The 12,892-nt window shown below is 36.3% G+C and overlaps 1 protein-coding gene across 1 annotated transcript in view; it reads right to left on the bottom strand.

The window, feature by feature from the left end:
• Nucleotides 1-12,892, bottom strand: part of Vom2r41 (vomeronasal 2 receptor, 41) — a 48,434-nt gene that overhangs the window by 6,882 nt on the left and 28,660 nt on the right. The window lies entirely within an intron of this gene.

The following is a 12,892-nucleotide window of genomic DNA, read 5'->3' on the forward strand; positions in this document are numbered from 1 at the left end:
GACCACAAAAGTTCCACTAGAGAATTTTTAAGCCTGATAAACAATTTCAACAAAGTGGTTGGGTATAATATTAACTCAAGCAAATCAGTAGCCTTCCTCAACTCAAAGGATAAACAGGCTGAGAATGAAATGAGGAAAATGACACCCTTCATAATAGTCCCAAATAATATAAAATAGCTCAGTGTGATGTTAACCTAGCAAGTGAAAGATTTGTATGATAAGAACTTCAAGTCTCTGAAGAAAGAAATTGAAGAAGATCTCAGAAGATGGAAAGATCTCCCAAGCCCATGGATTGGCAGGGTTAATATAATAAAAATGACTATTTTGTCAAGAGCAATCTACAGATTCAATGCAATCCCCATCAAAACTCCAATTCAATTCTTAGTAGAGTTAGAGAGAACAATTTGGAAGTTCATTTGGAATAAAAAACCCCAGAGTAGCTAATGCTATCTTCAACAATAATAGAACTTCTAGAGTAATCAACATCCCTGACCTCAAGCAATATTACAGAGCAATAGTGATAAAAACTGTATGGTATTTGTACAGAGACATACAGATAGACCAGTGGAATAGAATTGAAGACCCAGAAATGAACCTATACATGTATGGTCACTTAATCTTTGACAAAGGAGCCAAAACCGTTCAGTGGAAAAGACATAGCATTTTCAACAAATGGTACTGGTACAACAGGAAGTCAGCACGTAGAAGAATGCAAATTGATCCATTCTCAGTACCTTGTACAAAGCTTGAGTCCAAGTGAATCAAGGACCTTCACATTAAACCAGATATACTCAAAGTAAAAGAAAAAAAATATGGGGAAGAGCACATGGGCACTGGTGAAATTTTCTCAAAAGAACACCAATGGCTTATGCTCTAAGATCAAGAATTGACAAAATGGGAACTCAAAAAATTGCAAAGCTTCTGTAAGGTAAAGGACACTGTCATTATGACAAAATGCCAACCAACAGATTGGGAAATGATCTTTACCAATTCTACATCCAATAGAGGTCTAATATCCAAAATATATAAGGAACTTAAGAAGTTAGACTCCAAAGAGACAAATAACCCTATTAAAAATGGGGTACAGAGCTAAACAAAAAATTCTCAGCTGAGGAATATCAAATTCCTGAAAAGCACCTAAAGAAATGTTCAATAACCTTAGTCATCAGGGAAAAGCAAATCAAAACAACCCTGAGATTCCGCCTCATACCTATCAGAATGGCTAAGTTCAAAAGCTAAGTTGACAGCAGATGCTGGCAACAATGAAAGAGGAACATTCCTCCATTATTGGTGGGATTGCAATCTGGTACAACCTCTCTGAAAACCAGTCTGGAGGTTCCTCAGTAAATTGAACATTGCTCTACTTGGGGACCCAGTTATACCCAAAAGATGCTCCAACGTTCAACAAAGACACATGCTCCCCTATGTTCACAGTAGCTTTGTTTATAATAACAGGAAGGTGGAAAGAACCCAGATGCCCTTCAACAGAGGAATAGACACAGAAAATATGGTACATCTACACAATGGAGTACTACTCAGCTATCAAAAACAATGACTTCACGAAATTCATAGGAAAATGAATCAAAATAGAAAATAACATCTTGAGTGATGTAACCCAATCATAGGAAAACACACATGGTATGCACTCAGTGATAAGTGGATATTAGCCCAAAAGCTCAAATTACGCAAGGTGCAATCAACAGAACACATGACACTCAAGAGGGATGACCAAAATATGGATGCTTCATTCCATCTTAAAATGAGGAATAAAGATAGCCAAAGGAGGTGATAGGGAAGCAAAGTTTAGAGCAGAGACTGAAGGATTGGCCATTTTGAGCCTGCCACACATCATGCGGCCCATATATATATACAGCTACCAAAAGTAGATACGATTGATGAAATTAAGAGGTGCATGCTGACAGGAACCAGATATAGATCTCTCCTGACAGACACAGCCAAAACAGAGAGAAATACCAGCTGCAAACCACTCAAGTGAGAATGCGACTCCCATTGGAGGAATTAGAGACAAGACTAAAAGAGCTGAAGGGCTTGTAACCCCATAAGAACAACAATACCAACCAACTAGACATCCCAGGAACTAAACCACAACCCAAAGAGTATACATGGACTGACCCATGGGTTCTACTGAATATGTAGCAAAGGATGGCCTTTATGGGCACTGATAGAAGGAGAAGCCCTTTGTCCTGCCAAGGTTGGATCAACAGTGTAGGGGATTGTTGAGAGAGGGCAGTAAGGGGGGTGGGTGTGGAGGGGAATATCCTTATAGAAGGGGAAGTGGAGGGATTAGGGGGCTTTTGGAGAGGAATCCCAGCAAGGGAATATTTGAAATGTAAATAAACAATACCCAATTCAAAAAAAATTAGAAAGTAAATAAATTTAAAAAAATGGGAAGCAAACTAGACCTGGGATCAAAGCCTTTTAGGAGTTATTATGACTTTTGTCTCCAAATGACATCTCTCTTTCAGTGTCATTGGCATCAAAAGTGCTTTCTCCTAAATGATTCCCCTAACAGCATCATGTGAAACTCATTTATATGGATATTCACCTTCAACACCTCTGAAAGCATACTGAATAATTAATTATTTCACATTTTATGTGTCCTAATTGTATTGCAATTAAATTAATCTATTTCTAAGGAAGCAAAGATACTGATCAAGAACTATACAGGGAGATTCCCTTGCTGCACCTCTTTTCCGTGCCTGCTGAGCCCTCTGGGCATGCCCGGGTGCCATGAACATCCTGTTATCTCTGGTTGGTATCCATTTTCTTGTCACGTCTCTGCACACCTTCATCAGACCTGCTGAACTGGAATACCCATCAGAGTCCTGCTGCCTCAGGATCTGTCAAGAGCCTATAAGCTAATACTTGGCAGGTGATCTTCCTGAAATAACTTTGCCTTAGATTAATATCTATGATGAACTCCATTAGGCAAGCCCAGGAGAAAGTCCTTTTAGAAAAGATTCTTGCTATTAATATGCTTTTCCTGTTATTGTTACACATACAACAATCACTAGGAATTAGCCAATTCCTTTTGAGCAAATCTCTGCAGAACTATGAAGATGTACTGTCTGGTAGTGATGCTATCATTAATTTTTAATGATGATCTTATAAGAATTCCTATAATTATATGAGTATTTATGAAGCTCTTTAATAGTGGGACTGTTGTTAGGTTCTTTTCTGACAGTTAAAACTGCAATGAAGACTTTGTTAGCCTCCAATTATGTTAACAGTTAATTGCCTCTTAAAGAAAACCCAGACTTTCTGTACTCAGAACACATTTCAAGATAATGTAAAGCCATTAACCAAAGGTTATAAAATGGGAACTGATTATTTATTTTTGGTCCTATGACAGAAGATAAAATATTAACTGGGTTTATCTCTACAAAACTTCACTAATAACTTTGTTATAGTTTTTAACGCTTGATGAACCTGTGGAGCTGTGACGGTTAATGAATGTTTAGTCATATAAATATTCCTAGTGTATATTCATGTAAACATTCACTGTTATAGACTTCTTATTCGATCTTTGATTTGATTTAGTGAGTGAACTTGTGATGGACTTTTACCATGCAGTCATGTATTATGAAAGATGCATAAGTACTGCGAACATAGGGAAGAGTGCATAGAATTTTTTCTTATCTACCTTTTTCATTCATTCCATTTTTTGCATGTTGTAAGAGAGGAAATTTTGGCAATTTAATTATAAACTCTAAAATCACTTTTCTTTTTGTGAGCAGACTGAAAGTTAGAACATCACAGTAGTACCTGCTTACATAGAACGAAGGTCACATTACTTAATCCCCTGCTGTTAGAGAACAGGTGTCCATCACCTAAGCCAGAACTTTTTACCCTTAGAAATTGCAAGAAAGTGTTTAGGATGTTTTAGACATTATCATGAGCATTTCAGTATAGTTAGAGAGCTGGGACATCTGGAGACCCTCAGTCTTTAAAGTCCTACCAGAGTTCTATTCTATATCCCATATCAACCCACTCCAGGCCAGGATATTCTGAGCAAGGATCACTGAGGTTAGTCCTCCTCCAAATACTCCTGTATAACAGAACATTCAGTAATTAAAGCCATTCAGGTAACTAAAGGGCCTTGAAACAACACAATAAAAAAGGGCAATATGACTGTTTCAAAATACAGATATACTACCGCAGCAAGCACTGAATAACCTAAAATAACCAATGCATAAGAAAATGACTATAAATTCAATCTTGGAAATGCAATAGAGGCCTTTAAAGAGGAAATAAATGAGCCCTTTAACCAAATACAGATAACTACAGTCGAAAAGGTAGAGGCTTTTAAAAGTGAAACAAATAAATCCCTTAAATTAGTGTCGGGAAATACAATTAGATGGGTGAAGGAAATAAATATAACTGTTTAAGACCTGAAAATGGAAACAGAAGCAATAAAGAAAAGATAAACCAAGGGAATTCTGGAGATGTAAAGCCTAGGGAATAGAAGAGGTTCAACAGATGCAAGCATCACTAACAGAAGATAGATGGGAGAATCTCAGGCATACAAGAATCAGTAGTACAAATTTATTCCTCAGTAAAAGAATCTATTAAATCTAAAAAATTCTAATACCACTCCCCAAAAAATCCAGGAAACATGGGATAACAGGAAAAAAAACCTAACTTAAGAATATAAGGCATAGAAAAAGAAGGTGGAGTTCTAGTTCCATAGACCAGAAGACATTTTTAACAAAATTATAAAAGAAAACTTTTACAATTTGATCAAAGAGATGCCTATGAACATACAAGAATTTTATAGAAAGTAAATTAGAGTATACTGGAAAAATATCTTCCAACAAGTCCACAAAACTAAGAAGAGTATATTAAAAGAGGCAAGTGGAAAAGGCAAGGTAACGTATAAAGGCAGACCTAGCTGAATGTCACATGACTTCTCAACAGACTCTAAAAGCTATAACAGCCTGCACAGATATTTTGCAACCTCTAAAAATCCACATATGCCCAGTTATACTACTATAGATAAAAAAATGAGATCTTTCAAGACAAATCCAAATTTAAATATTATCTGTCCCCAAATGCATTACTGTAGAAAATACTAGAATGAAAATTCCACTCCAAAGAGAATAATAACACCCAAGTAAACAGAAAGGTAATTCTGTACTAGCACAAACAAGAGAGGCACACACAAGAATGTGCACATGCACACATAATAACACCATCAACATCAAAATAACAGAAATTAAAAATCATTTTTCATTAATAGTCATGAACATCAATGGATCAATGGACTCAATTCCCCAATAAAGGCATGAAGGCTAAGACGATGAATGCAAGCACAGGATCCATTATTCTGCTACATATTAGAAACATATCTCAGCAATAAAGATAGACATTAGGTTATAGGGCTGGAGAAATACCTTCTAAGCAAAGGGTTACAAGAAAAAAGTAGAGTAACCATTCTATAGCTAATAAAATAGTCTCAACCAAAATTAATTGAAACAGACAAGAAATGAAACATCATACTCATCAAAGGAAGAATCTACCCAGATGTTATCTTTATTCTAAACATGTATGCCTCAAACTTAAGAGCAACTATGTTTGTGAAGGATAATTTAATAAAGCTTAAATGGCACATCAAACGCCAAACACTAATAGTGGAAGATATTTACATCCCAGTCAAAAAGTTTGACATGTCCAACAGGAAAAACTGCACAGAAATGATGAAATTACCTGACATTATAAATCAAGTGAACCTATCTAAGACCTACAGAATATTTCACCCAAACACAAGAGAATATATCTTCTTCTCAGAACATCATGAATCCTACTGCAAAACTGACCATATAATCAGTCCCAAAGCAAATCTTAACAGATACAAAATATTGAAATACTATATTGTACATTATAAAATGACCATTAAATAATGATGTACTTTAACAGCAGTAGAAACCCAAGAAAGTCTACACACATATGGAAAAAAAGGACTGTCTACTCAATAATCTCTAGGACATCAAAGAAGTCAAGTAATAAAAACTTTTCTAGAATTCAAGTGAAATGAAGGCACAACATATTCAAACATATGGGACACAATGTTAGCAGTGCTAAGAGAAAGGTTCATAGCACTGTCTTCATAAAGAAATTAGAAAGTTCTCATATCAAGAATTTAAAGGTACACAGGAAACCTCCAGAAAAGGAAAGCAAAAACACAAGCTTGGAATACGTAAGGAAAAAAATCACAGAACATATGTAGATCAAGAAGATGGAAGGTCAAAATATGAATGCTTCAGTCCTTCTTAGAAGGGAGAACAAAAGACTCATGGGAGGAAATACAGGGACTAAGAGTGGAACAAGGACTACAGAAAAGGTCATCCAGAGACTGCCCCATATGGGAGTCCATCTCATATACAGCTACCAAACCCAGTCACTATTGCTGGTGCCAAGAAGAGCTTGCTGACAGGTGCCAGATATGGGTGTTCCATAAGAGGCTTTGCTAGAGCCCTACTGATATAGAGAAGGAGGCTTGCAGTTAACCATTGGACTGTACAAAGGGACAACAATGGAGGAGTTAGAGATAGCTGAAGGAGTTTGCAACACCATAAAAAGAACAATAGTATTAACCACCAAAACCCCAATGCCCCACCCAAACCTAGAGCTACCAGGGACTAAATCACCAACCAAGCATATGCATGGAGGGACCCATGACTGCAGCCACATATGTAGCAGAGAATGACATTGTCCAGAATCAATAGGAGGATATAACCTTGATCCTGTGAAGGCTCATTTCCCCAACGTACGGAATGCTAAAGCAGTGACATGGGAGTGGGTGAATCGAATGGGAACATCCTTATAGAAGCAGGAGGAGGAGGAGGGAGTAGAGGAGAGGGGCAAAAGGGGATAACATTTGAAATGGAGTTACATAAAGTATCCAAGACAAATAAAATAAAAATGTTCTGTTGTAAATAAGATCTGAAAATTTTAGTGTGAATTCAAGCATGACTGCATAATTAACTTGTGAGTCATAGGAGAAACCACAAGAATAATTTTCCTGATGAGGGTAAATATAAAGCCTGTTTGTTCCATATGTAAATTCTGATAATTTATGTATTTTATAACATTGACTTATTGTAACTTATTTGTAATCTCATAAATACTACAGAGTAAGCAGTTTTTTCTTACATAATACTTAACGTAATAAAATAAGATTTTATTTTTTTAAAAAGTAGGCAGAAAATAATCAAGATTATGGCTGAAGTCAATAAATTAGAAATAATACAAAGAATCAAGGAAAAGAAGAGCTAGTTTATTGAGAAAAATGAAGAAGATAAATAAACCTTTAGCCAAATTAACCCAAAGACAGAGAGACAGTATCCCAATAAACAAAACCAGGAAGGAAAATGGAAGCATAACAACAGACAAATAGGAAATTCAATGATTTTATTTCAAAAGCCTATGTGTCATACCAAAAAACAAAACGAAACAAAACAAAAAAACTGCAACAAATGTCTTATCTAGATGGATGGTTTTCTATACAAATAGAAATTAACAGAGTTAAGTGAAGATCAGGCAAACTATTAAAACATTCCTATAAACCCTAAAGAAAGAGAAGTCAATAAAAGGCTCCTGAGCAAAAAAAAAAAAAAAAAAAAAAAAAAAAAAAAAAAAAAAAAAGCCCAGGTCCAGTTGGTTTTAGTGCAGATTTTTACCTGAGTTTGAAAGAAGAGCTAACACTAACAACCGTGAATCTGCTGAACAAAACAGAAACAGAAGGAAGACTGCCAAACTCATTATATGAAGCCACAGTCATCCTGAAGCTTAAACCATACAAAGAATAGACAAAGAGAATTTCAGAACCATTTTTCTTATAAACATTGATGGAAAAACAATTTTAAAAAGTGCTTGTAAACCAAATTTTAGGAGCCATCAAAAACTCCATCCACCATGATCAATTAGGATTAATCCAAAGGATGCATGGATGGTGCCCTATAAAAAATTCATAAGCATAATACATCACTTAAACAAACTGATAGGAAAAAATCATATGAGCACTTCATTACATGTTGAAAGAGGCTTTAGCAAAATCCAATATTTTAGAATTCACTATGAAAGTCTTAGAGAGATCATGAATACAAGGCACATACCTAAACATAATCAGAAATATACAACAAGACATGAGCCAACAAGTTTTACATGGAGAAAAACTAAAGAAATTCCACTAAGATCAGAAACCAGGCATGGCTATTCCTTCTCTCCCAATCTAATTAATACAGTACTTGAAGTTCTATATAGAGCAATAAGACAAGTAATGGAGATCAAGGGGATAGAAATTGGAAAAGGAGGAGTCAAATTCTCAATGTTTGTGGATCATGGGACAGTATTCATAAACATAAGCAACCATAAAAATTCTACTAGCGAACTCCAATAGCTGATAAACAACTTCAGTAAAATGGATGAATACAATATTAACTAAAAAAATTAATTGCCTTCCTTATTGTAAATGGTAAGTAGGCCATGAAAGAAATTAGGGAAACAACAGCCCTCACATCTTCAAATTATATAACATATGGTCCATGCTCATGTATCAGTAGGATTAACGTAGTAAAAATGTACAGAAAAATGCCATCATACTGAAAGCAGTGTTCATTTTTAATTCAATGCCATCAAATTTTCCAACACAACTCTTTACAGATCTTGATAGAGAAATACTCAACTTCATGTGCTAAAACAAACAAACAAACAAACAAACAAATAAATAAACATTAAAATCAGGATATCTAAACAACCCTGAACAGTAAAAGACTAACTGGCTGGAGGTATCCCCATCACTTATTTCAAGCTCTACTACAAAGCAACAGTAATAAAATCTGCATGGTGTTGATATAGGAGCAGATAGGTTTATCAGTGAAAATGAATTGAAGACCCAGAAATAACATGATATACCTATGGACTTTAGAATTTTGACATTGCAACCAGAAAAGATACTTATCTAATGGTGCATGTAGAATAATGCAAATAAATCCCTATCACCCTGAAACAACAACAACAACAACAACAACAACAACAACAACAACAAAACCAAGAAAAAAAACAAACAAAAAAATTCCCCTCAAGTTCAAGTGGATAAAAGATCTCAATGTAAAACCACATATAGTAAGTCTAATAGAAGAGAAAGTGGGGAATATCTTTGAAGTCACTGGTATAAGAGACAATATCCCGAATAGAATGCCAATGGCTCAGGTTCTAAGATCAACAATTGATAAATGGGGCCTCATGAAAATTAAAATCTTTGATAGGGCGAAGGAGAGACTTCCAAGAGCACAAAATGGCATCCTCAAAATTGGGAAAAGATCTTTACCTATCCTCCATCTGACAGAGGACTACTATCCAAAATTTATAAAGAACATAAGATGTTAGATTCTGACAGCCCAAATAATCAAAGTAAAAAGTGTGGTACAGAGGGAAACAATTTTCAACTCATGAATCTCAAATGACTGAGAAGCACTTAAAGAAATGTTCAAAGTCCTTAATCATCATGAAAATGCAAAATAAAATGTCTCTGAGAATCTATCCTATACGGATCAGAATAGCTAAGATCCAAAATCTCAACGGATAGTGCAGGGCAAATGTATGGAACAAGGAGAACACTTCTCCATTGCTGGTGGGAGTGCAAACTTTATGACCACTTTGGAAATCAATTTTATGTTTTCTCCAAAAACTGCAAATAGTTCTACCTCAAGACTAAAGTATATCACTCCTATGCCTGCACCTAAAAGTTGCTCCTTTATACTAGGGAGAAACTTGCTCAACTATATTCATAGCATTTTTGTTAAAATTAACCAGGTACTGTAAAAAGCCTGAGGTCTGTCATCTTACAAATGGAAAAAAATGTAAGGTACAGCTGCACAATAGAATTCCATTCTTTCACTTAAATAAAAGGTATGGAATTTAAGAATATCATCCTGAATGAGTTAACCCAGATTCAGAAGGACATGCATGGTAAGTGCTCACTTATAAGTGGATATAGCCATAAAATAAAGGACACCCATTCTGTATTCCACAGACCCAAAGGCACTAAACAAAACAGGAAGGCCCACATGACAGTGCTTGAATAGCACGTAAAAGGGGAAATAAAATAGTCCTGTAGGCAGATTCAGAGAAGGAAGTGGGCGGAAGATGGTATAGGAAAGGGTTTGGAGGGGTACAGGATCAGGTGGGATGGGAGAGATGGTCAGACGGCCATAAGAAAGACTAGAATTCTGTAATTGGAAGTAGTGGGCTGGTGGAGGACACCTAGACAATGTGCCAGAGACCTGGTCTGAAGGAGGCACCCAAGAATCAATGGTGGTGACTTACATGAGATTTGCAGAAGTGGGGTATGAACCTGAAGAGGCCACCTTATGTAGCCAGGCAGGAATCCCAGTGGAGGGATAAGTAAACCAACTCACCCAAAACTGTGATCCAAAATTTATCCTGTCTACAAGACATATAGGGACAAAGATGGAGCAGAGACTAAGAGAATGTCCAACCAAAAACAGGCTCAACTGGAGACTCATCCTGGGTGCAAGCACTAATCCTTGATTCTATTAATGAAACTGTTATATTTGCAGGCAGGTAGCTAATATGTCTGTCCTCTGAGGAAAACTGACTAAGACAGATTTAGAGACCCATGTCCAAACATAGGCTGAAGGTTCTGGACTTTCATAGGAGTGTGGTAGAAAAGATAGAGGCTCCTGAAGAGGATGTGAACTCCACAGAAGCCAGACCTGTCAGCTAACCTGGACCATTGGGGGCTTAGAGTCTGAACCACCAACCAAAGGGCTTACATGGACTGGACTTAGGACCCCAGCACATATTTATCAGATTTGGAGCTTGGTCTTCCAGTGGGTCCTGATGTGCTGAAACGGGCTATTCCTAATGCTGTTGTCAATCTCTGGAATAGATTCTTCTAAGTTGCCTCATCTGGCCTCGGTGGGAGAGGATATGGCTAGCACTGCAGAGACTTGGTGGGCCAGGGTGAGAGGATATGGGGGGTGGTCCATCTTCTCAGAGGAAAAGGGGTGAGGAATAGTGGAAGAGCCTATAGAAGTAGGAGAAATGAGGATCTAAAAATTAAAATATTTCTAAGTGTTTTATATGATACTAGTCTTCGCGTGTTTCAAAAAATAAAAACATATTCCAAAACAGCATGAAAGGAAACTTTATCTCTTGAAGATGTAAACATGCCATTAAACACAGGAGAGATGGTTAACATATATTATGTAACATATAATATGACATTTTCAAATCTGTTTCAATTATGGATAGACAATAGCACAAAATTAAAAGCAATGTAATTGTTAATTATACTCAGGAATGTATATTCCTTTATAATTAATCATGTTTTCTTATATTTTCTAAGCAATTATATCTAACCTTTTGGGAAAATATTCAAACATTTTATTTTTCAAGTAATTTATAATTATTACTTGCTATAAAATGTTTTTTCAAATTTTTAATATACAAATAGTAGCAAGCAAATTTTAAAATTTCCGAGGTATCATTGTTTTTATTTTGTTTTGCTTTTTGTTCACTTTTTTCTTTCTTCTTTCTTCTTTCTATTTTTATTTTTTTCATTTTTTATTAACTTGAGTATTTCTTATATACATTTCGAGTGTTATTCCCTTTCCCAGTTTCCGGGCGAACATCCCCCTCCCCCCTCCCCTTCCTTATGGGTGTTCCCCTCCCCACCCTCCCCCCATTGCCGCCCTCCCCCCAACAGTCTATTTTACTAGGGGTTCAGTCTTAGCAGGACCCAGGGCTTCCCCTTCCACTGGTGCTCTTACTAGGATATTCATTGCTACCTATGAGGTCAGAGTCCAGGGTCAGTCCATGTATAGTCTTTAGGTAGTGGCTTAGTCCCTGGAAGCTCTGGTTGCTTGGCATTGTTGTACATATGGGGTCTCGAGCCCCTTCAAGCTCTTCCAGTTCTTTCTCTGATTCCTTCAACGGGGGTCCTATTCTCAGTTCAGTGGTTTGCTGCTGGCATTCGCCTCTGTATTTACTGTATTCTGGCTGTGTCTCTCAGGAGCGATCTATATCCAGCTCCTGTCGGTCTGCACTTCTTTGCTTCATCCATCTTGTCTAATTGGGTGGCTGTATATGTATGGGCCACAGGTGGGGCAGGCTCTGAATGGGTGTTCCTTCTGTCTCTGTTTTAATCTTTGCCTCTCTATTCCCTGCCAAGGGTATTCTTGTTCCCCTTTTAAAGAAGGAGTGAAGCATTCACATTTTGATCATCCGTCTTGAGTTTCATTTGTACTAGGCATCTAGGGTAATTCAAGCATTTGGGCTAATAACCACTTATCAATGAGTGCATACCATGTATGTCTTTCTGTGATTGGGTTAGCTCACTCAGGATGATATTTTCCAGTTCCAACCATTTGCCTACGAATTTCATAAAGTCGTTGTTTTTGATAGCTGAGTAATATTCCATTGTGTAGGGGTATCATTGTTTTCAATTGCTTATTCAGTATATTTAAAACATAATACTCTTCAGTATTTTCTAGATAGTACTCCACTATCTAGTAGCTGGTTTTTACCTACTATTCACTTGTGTGCTTATCACTTCAATTCTCTGTCTCTGAATTCTACATGCATCTTAAATTTAAATTATACAAAACAAAAGGATGTAGAAATTCAAATTATATGAAACAAAAGGTAAGTACATTAAATGAAAGTGTACATTTATTATTTACATATGTGCCATAACTGCAAAAGAAATTACTTCCATCATTCAATAACTTGGTGCAGTAATAATGGCATCAGTATCAATGTATCATAGGATCATTGTCACAAAGAAGTTATATCCTTCTAAATATGAAATGTTTATTTCATAATTCTTTTCAAAATTATTCTAAAA

This window comes from Rattus norvegicus, chromosome 1 (assembly GCF_021556685.1).
Source record: "Rattus norvegicus strain SHRSP/BbbUtx chromosome 1, alternate assembly SHRSP_T2T, whole genome shotgun sequence".
In the NCBI taxonomy this organism is placed as follows: Eukaryota; Metazoa; Chordata; class Mammalia; order Rodentia; family Muridae; genus Rattus; species Rattus norvegicus.